Below are 12,145 nucleotides of genomic sequence, written 5' to 3'. Positions count from 1 at the left end.
ATGGGCTCCGTCTGGCTTCTAGCTAATATCTCATCACCACAAGCCATTTTTAAAACAAATGATAATGCTGCCCAAGAGAGACCCAAGACTGGAATAACAGAGTTGCTTGTCAAATTTGATGTGCACTGGCAGATCTGCATATGGAAACCTGACAATCTCTTACCCCACCAATACCTCACTCTAATCAATACTTGATACTGGAGATTGACAAAATCCACTTGCTAGTGGCTAGTGTGATGCTGTCTCTAGTGAGTGTAAGGGCCTATGCTATACTTTTCTGAAACATTTCAGTATTCATTTAAAATATTGAAATTCTAGCTCTTATGGTTAAAAATAACCTTACAAATGTAAACCAATACATTGTTGTTGCCTGAGTTTGCAGACTATGCTCAGTGCTTTGCCAAGCAGAAGTGGAAAATTAACACAACTGATAGATTTCATTGCTAGTATTCAGTGTGATTGTTAAAAGTCATTTCAGTTTCACACTGCTGGCTTTTCTGGGACAGCTATGAGCAGAGGCAGAGTTAAAGTCAAACTGCAGTTACTCACTTTTTTGGGGGTGGTTGTCTCCTGCAGCAGGGACTCCCTTGGTTCCACCACTCCTTGCATCAGTCATTATATAGTCAACTTCAAAGTGACAGCATAAATTATGTATATGTTAGTTAGAATGACTTTTTTTTTTTCAAATAAGTATCATTCCAATATATCTGGTTACAGATTCAGTATTCTGGACTTATTTGCATACACTGGACAACATAGCAAAGAAAGTAATAAAGTATTAAGGACAATTTCAGATCCTGGGTCACTGTCAGTTAACCAAAATTAAGTCTCCTTATTAGTAATTTCAAAGATATGGTTTCTGGTGATTTTTAGGGGATTTCAAAGGTTAATTCCAAAATTTGTCCCATTTCCTGTTACAAATACTCCAAACATTACATGGAAAGAGTGCAGTACTGCTACAATTTTACTTTCTAAACATGATTTCCTACCTGTGTTTGAGCACAGTCATATATTATTTGTAAGTAGACAATGCAAACCTAAAAATCAAAATCACTGACTAGCAAGGAATCTAATGCTTTATAAGCAGTAAAACCAAAAAATAATAAACGAAGACATCCTAGTCATGCTAACATACAAATCAAATCCAAAACAAAATAATAAATTCAACTAAAATACAACCAAATTTAACCTAGACACTTGAAATGGATCAAAAATTTTCGCTGAATAGTTTATTCACTGAAAAATATAGTTTCAGGTCACCAAAGCTAGTTGCAAATTGGAAAGAACTAGGTGGGCTGGATTCACAGAAAGTGAGGATGTCTCTGTTGCCCAAGGTTAGAGCACTCACTTAAGAGGGGGAAGACCCCAGCTCCAGTCTCTGCTCCTTAGCAGGAATTCAAGTCTGGGTTTCTCAAATCCCAGGTGAGTGCCTTAACCACTAAGCTATTAGTACAAAGGCAGACCTGACATCATCAGTTTTATTAATCTAGCCCTTCACTTCCTTTGCTTTTATTTTAAAAAGCCAAAAGTTAAAAATGCCCCCAAAACAAAATAAGATATTCCATTCAGCATTCCATTCCTTTTTCAATTCACAAAAAAATTCCAATTGATTTTAGTCAAGCCGAATTTCTGGGTTTTTTTGGAACTGTCTGTGAACCAAAAATCAGTTTTTCCCACAGCTGTACTAGACACTGAGTTTCTAGACTCAAAACCTAGTATTCTACTGTTTACAACACCAAGCAGTGTATCCAAATTTGTGGCTCCAGACAAGAAATGTGGTACTTCCTATTAACAATGGAGACATACTATACTGAAAGTGCAGAAACAGAGCTGCTCTCTGTAAATCAAAGTAGCAATTCACAAGGTGACAAAATACACAACTTTGAAAACTTGACAGCGTTAGTATCTGTTTGCACATATCCTCTGTTTCCCTAAACATCTTTTTATATGATATTCTTTACCATTAGATAAATCCAGTTTGATTCGTAAGTAGCATTTGGGGACAACAGTAAGAAACTGGTCCAGAAACTAACATCAAATACTGAAATATGAACACGAAAAGGCCTGGTTTCAGAAAGAAGCTACATTTCAACCAATTTAATGGTATCTATTCCAAAATAAAACAGTCACAGAGACACTAACTCCTGTCACCCCACCTCCATATTGCCTTGTACTGATGAGAAGTTCAAAAATGCTCAAGAAATGGCATCAATTTTTGTGAAATTATTTATAAGGGCCAGTCCCTAATCAAATCAGTTAATGCATTCTTCAGTTGGTGATGCACCCTACCCTCCCTAATTTCACTTACCACCAATTTGACAGGCAAGGCGATGTAAGCATGCAGTAAATCAGGGGTAGGCAACCTATGGCACGCGTGCCGAAGGCGGCACACAAGCCGATTTTCAGTGGCACTCACACTGCCTGGGTCCTGGCCACCAGTCCAGGGGGCTCTGCATTTTAATTTAATTTTAAATGGAGCTTCTTAAACATTTTAAAAGCTTTATTTACTTTACATACAACAATAGTTTAGTTATATATTATAGACTTATAGAAAGAAACCTTCTAAAAACATTAAAATGTATGACTGGCACGCGAAACCTTAAAGTAGAGTGAATAAATAAAGACTCGGCACAGCACTTCCGAAAGGTTGCCGACCCCTGCAGTAAATTAATTAACCCCTGCACACAAGAATAAGCAGATAGATACCCTGAAGCTTCACACCCAAGAACCCACAGGGCTGTAGCTTATGGCAGTGGTTTTCAACCTGTGGTCCAAGGACCCCTGAGAGTCTGCAGACCATGTCTGTGATTTCCAAATGGGTCCGTACCGCTATCTGAAATTTTTTAGGGCTCTGCAAATGAAAACAAGAGGTAGAAAGCCACTGGCTTCCAGAGATACTGGAACAATTTGTATAGTGGGGGTGCTGAGAGCCATTGCACCAAACCTGTAAACCCACCCTATCTAGATACGATGGAGACCGCTTCAAGCCAGGGGGTGCAGACCACCCCTAGTCCCAGCACCTACGCTAGCTAGAGGCGTTTCTCAGCCCGCCTGCTTTCAGCTGGATCACAACAGCTCCTGCAGAGGCTGCTGCTGCAGATGTTGCAAGATCTCAGGGCAGCCCCCCTACCCGCGTGCCACAACAGCTGCTCTAAGGGCTCCTGCTGCTTCCCGGGAGCCCGGGCACTGGGTCGGGGAGGACACCGGCGGGGCAGAGTTAGGGACCGAGGCTGGGGCCAGCCCGGCTCTGGCTCACCCGCACCCGGGGCTCCACAGAGACGCCCCCTCCCCAGGGCCCCGGGCGGCTCCCCCGGCGCTCCAGGGGCTGCAGAGAAGCGTCCCGGAGCAGAGACCGCCGCAGGCTGCCAGCCCCCAGCCCCGCCACCCCCTCACCTCCGCCAGCTCTGTCCGGGCGCCGCCGGCCGCACCAGCCCGGCTCGCTGCGCCCCGGGGCGCTCCGCAGGCAGGCGCGCTCCGCCCCCATTGAGCAAGGAGCCGGGCCCCGCCCCAGCCCGGAGCGAGGGCGGGCGGGCTGCGCTCCAGGTCCTCAGCCCGCCCCCGAGCGCCGTGCGCGGAGCACCCCAGAGCCGGGGCAGCGCTGCGTGGCGGGCCCCGCCCGTCCGTCCCTGCGCCCCGCGCTCAGGCACCTCGCTCCAGTCCAGGCTGAGGGCGCTGGGTTGTTCCCAGCCCTTCACTAGGCGGAGCTGGGTTTAAGTGCGGCTCAGGGGGGCAGGAGCTCCAGAGGCTAGAAGGGGGCCGAGCTGCTTCCTGCCCTTGGCTGCTGCGTCTGCTTCCCCTCCTGCCTTTCCTCCCCAAACTGCTTCTCCCTCACCCTACAGGCTGCGCCCTTACAGCCAATGCAGCCCAGTCCCATCCACCCCTGCCCCTGTAGTGCTACACTGCCTTATGGTGCTTTATAAGTGGAAGGGGGAGCAGGGGAACCCCTAAGCATCTGCTCCCCTGATGATGTTATATTAATAAAACATGACTGGGCTTGGCCCGATTTGATTTTTATTGATAAATGTCAGTTTCACTGAACGGAGTGGAGTTGTAGCCCTGTTGGGCCCAGGATATTAGCGAAACAAGTTGAGTGCGGTAAGATCTGTTGGACCAACTTTTCACTGTACACACACAAACTGACAAAAAATATTTCTGTCTAATAATCCAACCTGACAGATGGCAAAGTAAGAAAAATGCTTCTTGAGTAATTATTAGTTTGATTTAAGGATATTTAGCCTTGGTCTACTTTTAAAATTTAGGTCAACCTGGGTACAACACTTCGGGGGATGGGTGTGAAAAATTCACAGGAAAAAAAAAAGAGTTCTTGTGTCCTCCAAGCTACTGCTGCTCAGGGAAGTGGATTACCCATGTTGACATAGGCAACATCTACACTACAGTGGTACAAGAATAGCTCCCATAGTGTAGACATGCCCTTACTTTGTATGGTTTGACATGAGATGTCGACAGTTTGTGTTTTAACAGGTTTCAGAGTAGCAGCAGTGTTAGTCTGTATCCGCAAAAAGAACAGGAATACGTGTGGCACCTTAGAGACTAACAAATATATTTGAGCATAAGCTGTAGCCCACGAAAGCTTATGCTCAAATAAATTTGTTAGTCTCTAAGGTGCCACAAGTACTCCTATTCTTTTTGTGTTTTAACTGTTATAAAGCTTTATCTTTTTGAATCTCAACACCTATTTTCATTAAATAATTGTCTGACACCCCCCCCAATAATTTCCCACAACTGTGAAAAAGTAAATAAAATCTTTTAAAATGCTTAAAAATAAACATTGCTATCATTCATTGAAATTATAAAAAATAAAATTGAATTCTGTCAAGCCTAAATATGACACATAGTGGGGAATGCTTATTAAACAGTCTTTACTAAAAGTGCTCAGCTTACTTCAAAGACCCAGAAACCTGTCTGTGTAGAACTAGATACTTACAATTAACTAATGGCAAGTTAGGTTGTAAGAACACAGAACTTTCTGCATCAATTGGACACATGCAAGCGGAGGATTGACTGCCAAAAAATATCTCCAACAATTCTAAGAAATTTTCTCAGAAGTGTAAGACAGTGATTGGAAAGTGATTTCCACCCTCGCTGCATCATTTGTCCGTGGCAGAGTGGACTCCTATTACAATACCCCTCCACTGTTATTTGCATATTTCTCCTGGTGAAGGATTTTTCTTGGTAAGAGTGTTCTAAATAAACTCATCATAAAACTCAACAATTTTTATAGAGTCTGTTCTCATTCAACTTGTCTGTTCACTTTATGCCTGTCTTTTCATGGTGTTACAACCTGGCCCAGTACCCTACTATGTGTCATCAATCTGTTGCAAGTGGACCCAGTTTCTATGTCCCACATGCTTCCAAACCAATGGGGTAGAGTCTAGTCACTGTTTCTAGCTTTGGGGCTCCAGGGCACACTCTCTCTCTGACCTCTTGTCTGACACCCTTCCTTGGGATGTCACCATCCACCCACCATAGATCCCTAAACCAGTGTTTGAGACCTCCCTCCCCCCCCCCACCCAGTCACTTACAACTGCTCCCTCGAACTCTACCTAGATTGTGGACACTGGACTTCTAGTTTAACCCCTTCAGGGACCACACAGTAGGAAAGCAAGGAGCACAGGCTTAGCAAAAGAATCTTAACAGACACTTTACTCTTCTAGCAGTCAAGAGTTACAGACCTTTGAAAATAACAAAAGACTTGACATCCATGCAACAACACGTGTTGACCCCTTTTGTGAATCTCAGGTTTGTCAGCATTTCAGGGTGGGCAGAGTCCCTCCTATCCTCTCTCTCCTGCAAGTCCTTTTTATGTGGGGTGATAGTAGGCCCCCTACTCAGAGCAGAACCCCAGTCTTAAATAGGTCCTACAGAGCTAAGCCATCTAACTGAAGCTTCAGACCCACCACTCATGCTTTCCCCTTCCCCACTGCAGGTCCTGGTATAGAAAACCCATTGTACAAGGTGAGTGAGCCAGCTGTTGAGAGACAACCAGAGTCATTTCCCCAGACTGAAGTCTTGAAGGTTCTTGGTTGTTAGTCCTTCAACAAGGTATCAAGCATCTTTCCCAGACAGTGTGGCTGTCTGGAATGCAGTACAATAGTTATCATTGACCAGGCCCGTACTTTGGCAGTAGCAGTGTCCACTATTTCCACCCAAAGACTTAGACATATACCACTGTCACAGTAAGTCCACAGGTCCGGCAGATCGCGGCTCCCACTGACCGCGGTTCGCCGCTGCAGGCCAATTGTGGCTGCTGGAAGAGGCGGTCAGTAAGTCCCTCAGTCTGCACCACTTCCAGCAGCTCCCATTGGCCTGGAGCAGCGAACCGTGGCCAGCGGCAGCCGCAATTGGCTGGACCTGTGGACGGGGCAGGTAAACAAACCGTCCCGGCCCGCCAGGGGCTTTCCCTACACAAGTGGCGATCCCAGTTTGAGAAACACTGCTTTAGGTGAACAATAGGCACTCATGGAAACTTTGAAGAAGACCTATTTCCTAAGCATCACTGGTAATTTGCTACACAGATTAACATAAGGCATTTTATCCACTAGGCAGTTTATCACAAACTTTAAAGAGACATATAGACAATGACATTATTTCACTCGAGATTCATCTAAATCAGGGGTGCTCAGACTTTTGTACTGGTGACCCCTTTCACATAGCAAATCTGAGTGCGACCCCCCCCCCTTATACATTATAAACACTTTTTTATATATTTAACACCATTATACATGCTGGATGCAAAGCGGGGTTTGGGGTGGAGGCTGACAGCTCGTGACCCACCATGTAATAACCTCGTGACCCCCTGAGGGGTCCCAACCCCCAGTTTGAGAACCCCGATATCAAGGTTAATATTCCCTTTTGATCTTTGAATCAATACCTACAGTGATAGACAGGAACTGTCAGTTTACTTGGCTAACATCTAACAAGATATAAGTATACACATACAATTAGCATCACCTCTAATTCTCTAACAATACAGGTTTGCACTTCAAAGTTCTAGGGCCATTCCTTGTTAGATGGGCATATTACCATTTATATACTTTTCTAACATGTCTCTAAAGGTTGACTCTGGATTATTTAGCCTGAGAGCCGCTTAACCCTTTCTGGCCATGCGTCACGCACTATAAGATTTGTTGCAATTATATAACTGTGGTAGCAATGATGATTTGCATGGTTATACTCTAATCAGATAACATCACATCCACTTTTATTTTCAGCTCTCCCGTTCAGACTTTTGTAAGACTGTTCTGCTTATCTCCTGACTCCAGTATTTTCAGCTGTCAGGGTTCTGTCTGAACTAAATGGATAGATCTGGAACATGAGGTCCAGCACCTAGGAACTCTATAGCCTTGCTTATTACAACATGATTGAACGGATCCAAAATATTTGCTTTCTTGACTCTATCACTGTGCTGTATAGGTAAGCTGTCAGTGCTTGAATCACTGGTAATAACCAAATATTGTTGGTTTAGAGACAAAGAGAATCTCCTGAGTCAGATCCATGAATGGTTCCGGGGCTTCAATTTGTCTCTGTAAGATTTCACTGAAGTGGAGTCAATGGTTTGATGCTAAGATCATTGCTGGGGGTGGGGCGGGGAGGAAGAGTACTGAGACCTGTATTATCCACCAGGCAACTCATTATCTTGAAATTGGAATTCCACAATTTCTCTGGCTGTTAACAGACATTCAAGATCTAATTCTACTTAGTATGCTGTGAAGCTTGGAAACAACAGAACCATAGGTGCTGGAATTAGGGGTGCTACAGCACCCTCTGGCTTGAAGTCGTTCCCATTATATACAGGGTTTATATTTTGATTCAATGGCTCTCAGCACCCCACTATACAAATTGTTTCAGCACCCCTGAACAGAGCTCTGGCCTGGTAGTTGGGGAGGTGTGGCATCCGCTTGGGTGTGGGCACACTGCTCTATCTGGGCATGTACTTTTCCGACACCCATCTTTCCCTGCTAGAGAATTGGGTCAAATCAAGGCCAGGGTGGCTGATTGATGGCAGAGGTGAATGGGGCTGCTGCAATGCCTTTCCGTTTGGGGTAGTGCACTGTTGCTCAACCAGCTTGTCCTGTCCATGAGCTGGCATCGGTTCAACACCCTGACTCCACACCAGGGAACTATGGCCAGCCTCCAAAAGATGATGCTGGAGTCTTTTTGGCCAGGCCTGCACTGGGTCTCTGCAGGGGTCCTGAGCTTCCCCAAGAGGGAGGGTGGACAGGGCTTGGTCTATATCTGCTTGTAGGTCCATGCCTTCTGCCTTCAGACCCTGCGGAGACTCACAGTGCAGGTGGTCCAGCATGGAGCATGCTGGTGCACACCTTCCTCTGCCACCTCCCAGGGCTCTGATACAACTGGCAACTCTTTTTTCTTCACCCAAGAGGTCTCCCCCCTCTCTGAGCTGCTGGTCTTTTACCAGGACCTCCTCAGGACCTGGAAGCTAGTTTCAGTGACCAGGTCCATAGTAGCCACTAAAGGGGAGTACCTCCTAGTGGAACCCCTGCTACACAACCCCCTTCTCCGTGTGCAGGTGGTGGAGTCCCCCTTGGTGCGACAGAGGATGGTTGGTCCTAGTTGGTACCACCAGAATTGGAGATCATCTGGACTAGGAACTGGGTGGACCCTGCTGTGCTTGGCCAGCACATGGAGCTGCCCATCCTGCGCATCCCTTGTCATGTGCTCCGGGAGTGAGGGCAGCCTTGACTCTTGCTTCTCTTGCTTTCCTCAAGTGGGTCCTGTGGGATGAGGGGGTGCACCCCACCCACCTCTCATCCCTGGCCCTCCAGACCTCAACATCAGGCCCCTGCCTGGGAGTCTCCTTAGCCACCCCCGACACATCACCTGAGCCAATTGCATGGTGGACCAGGTAGCTGGTCCACCTCCAAACTGTGCCCAGAGAGCATAGGTACACGCTTGTGCTTCACACCATCCACTCCTGTCCTGCCCCAACACCCCGTAGTGGGACGTGCTGCCGCCTGAGAGGGGCGAGGAAGCCCATTGGGCCACCCTGTACTCCAGTCTGGTTCCATGGCCTGCTGGGGATATTAGTTGGTGGCTCCTTCACACAGCAATGAGCATGTACCTGGCATAGTTCACAAACTCCCCTGGCACCTGTGCCTTTTGCAGTGGGAGGGAGACCCTAGCGCACATCTTTGTAGAGCGTGTCAGATTGCAGCCCCTTTTCTGGCTTTTCCAGAACCTCTTCCTGAGGTTCTGGCTGCACCTCCTGATCCAGGCACACACCATTCATGGCCCCACAAAGTCATGGGACTTCCTTGTCAGCCTCTTCCTGGTGCTGGCCAATACAGCCATCCATCACACCAGGAGGAGGAAGCTGAACAGGGAGGTACTCTGCAACTGTGGGGCCTATTTCTGGTCCCTTATCTGATTACACCTCCAGGCAGAGTTCTTCTAAGGGTACGTCTTACCCGCCGTATCGGCGGGTAGCAATCGATTTCTCGGGGATCGATATATCACGTCTCATCTAGACGCGATATATCGATCCCCGAACGCGCTCATGTCGACTCCGTAACTCCACCAACGCGAACGGCGGTAGCGGAGTCGACATGGGGAGCCGTGGACGTCAATCCCGCGCCGTGAGGACAGTAGGTAATTCGATATAAGATACTTCGACTTCAGCTACATTATTCACGTAGCTGAAGTTGCGTATCTTATATCAATTTTCCCCCGTAGTGTAGACCTGCCCTGAGTAGTGTTCACTGACTCCCTGGACACTTTTGAGGAGCAGTGGGCACTGCCAGGGATTCTCTGTTCAGTGTCCCCCTCCGGATCCCTAATTCTTTACCTCTGAATTCCTGTTTTTTTCATTTGTTGTCCCCCATAATCAACTGATGCCTTGGTCCAGTGATTCCTTCCCCTTAAAGTTTTTGGTGGTTCTACACTTGCTCATCCGCCCACTCCTTTAAATAGTACTAACTCTCAGTGGGGACACCTAGGGTATGTTTCCACTGCAATTAAAAACCCACAGCTGGCCCACGCCAACTGAGTCAGTCTCCAGGGCTCTGACGAAGGGCTGTTTAATTGCTGTGTGGACATTTAGGCTTCGGCTGGACCTCGAACTCTAGAACCCTGTGGGGTGGGAGCGTCCCAGAGACTGGGCTGCAGCCCAAGCCTAAATTTTTATGCTGCAATTAAATAGCTCCTTAGCCCAAGTCCTGGAAGCCTGAGTCAGCTGGCATGAGCCAGATAGGGATGTCTAATTGCAGCATAGACATACCCTTACTGTGCACTAACAGAGCACCGGGGCAGTTTAGCTTAGATTGCAGTTTATCTCTGCCCCCTTGTACATGTGCGTTACAATGCAGTTTTAGTCATGCTGATGTTTCTCAATACAACTAGTTTACCTTAACTGAACGAGGGTAAATGAGGAACTGATTTTAGGGCCCTTATTCAGCATTCTAAAAATAATTAATTTTTGCCAGAAAAAGAGGAAGAGAGATACAGGGGACAAAAGAGAGCTTTCCAGGGGAGGGATAATGGATATAGAAATAGATTTACATAATGAAATAGAGACATATGCATATAAATGTCATTGAGGAGAAGATGGTGCATTGCTGCAATATAATCAAGACTTGTGCCAGAATATAGCTTTTGACACAAATTGTCCAAAGCCATAATATGATCTTTAAATAAAACTTAATTTTCCGCCTCTGAGAAAAGGATTGTTTTTGAATAGGAGATAAAATTGTATTGTGGTTTCTAGATACATTCAAAAATCACCTATAATGCAACCTAGATGGAGCTACTATAAGGTGGGTGCAAAACTGGTTGGAAAACCGTTCCCAGAGAGTAATTATCAGTTGTTCACAGTCATGCTGGAAGGACATAAGGAGGGGGTCCCACAAGGATCAGTTCTGGGTCCACTTCTGTTCAATATCTTCATCAATGATTTAGATAATGGCATAGAGAGTACAATTATAAAGCTTGTGGACAATACCAAGCTAGGAGGGGTTGCACGTGCTTTGGAGGATAGGATTAAAATTCAAAGTGATCTGGACAAACTGGAGAAATGGTCTGAAGCAAATAGGATGAAATTCAATAAAGACAAATGAACAGTAAGAGTCATCCATATTTCACAATCATTGCTTATGTAAATGTGGAAAATTGTCAACATACAAACTTGCATATTTAATTACTTAAGTTTTCCTGATTGTGACCTTATAGCATCTCTCGCTCTAAAATAGCAAACTGAGAAAAAAACACCCAACAAATTGAAATTCCATCATGTGGCATCATATTGACACCTACCTGGGTCATGAGCAAAATTGTACCCTTTAGATCCACTACACAGGCTTCTGCCACCAGAGCTAAAGAGAGCAGTAGTACATTGTCATTGTCTACGTGGACCAGCACTACAGAGGGACGACACACACTTTGCCAGTACACCTCATAGCTATTTCTGACAGCAGAGGAATGGTGGCTCTTTGTCGCAGTGTCGCTGAGCACCCACTATTTTTTTCCATGGATGATCCAGCAGAGGAATGGTGGCTCTTTGTCGCAGTGTCGCTGAGCACCCACTATTTTTTTCCATGGATGATCCAGCTCTGGAGCACCCATGGAATCTGCACCTATGCCCAGAAGTATTAAAGACCTCTTAAGGAGACTTATATTTAAAAAAGCAGTTCATTACTTCTATTAAAGGCTTTGTAAAAGAATACTTTCCCCCCACCCCTGCATGAAAGCTAGCTTTCCAAGTATTTATCTGGAATTCTATACCAGAAAAATATACTAAAACGTTATCTTCAATTTAAAGAAAAGTACCAAAACAAAGCACAAATGCACTCTCATATTTTCCATCAGTAACTAGAACAGATACAAAAGCCATTTTATGAAGTGTACAAAGTATTGGTTGCTTAAAAAAAAAATCCCTCCCCCTAAAAACAACTCCCAATTCAATTAAATCAGATAATTTCCTGCCACCTTCCATCAACAATTAGGTCACCTAACCACAATCACTTGCTTCTGTTCACATATCTTCTAAGAAAAATAAAGTGTTTGTGTATTTCATTGTGATGCTTTGCCATCAAACCTTCCATAACATCATTTCAAAAACTGAATTTACCTGGTCTACCTTACATCTCTCTCTCTCTCTCTTTGTTTGCTT

At 45.5% G+C, this 12,145-nt stretch overlaps 1 protein-coding gene across 6 annotated transcripts in view; it reads right to left on the bottom strand.

The window, feature by feature from the left end:
- LOC123364283 (interleukin-1 receptor type 1-like) overlaps positions 1 to 12,145 on the bottom strand; it is a 57,663-nt gene that overhangs the window by 43,186 nt on the left and 2,332 nt on the right. For 2 of the 6 annotated variants that reach the window (XM_045006261.1, XM_045006313.1), the window contains exons 1-2: positions 3,394 to 3,467; positions 550 to 627 (exon numbers count right to left, since the gene is read on the bottom strand). The gene's annotated coding sequence lies outside the window, so the exon portion shown is untranslated. Of the gene's footprint in view, positions 1 to 549; positions 1,237 to 2,308; positions 2,328 to 2,706; positions 2,751 to 3,393; positions 3,468 to 12,145 lie in introns of those variants that run through there. The other 4 variants (XM_045006278.1, XM_045006289.1, XM_045006299.1 and 1 more) reach the window with 4 other exon arrangements.

This window comes from Mauremys mutica, chromosome 1, assembly GCF_020497125.1.
Source record: "Mauremys mutica isolate MM-2020 ecotype Southern chromosome 1, ASM2049712v1, whole genome shotgun sequence".
NCBI lineage: Eukaryota > Metazoa > Chordata > Testudines > Geoemydidae > Mauremys > Mauremys mutica.
Note: the sequence above shows the minus strand (reverse complement) of the source record. Positions and strands in the feature narration are given on the sequence as shown.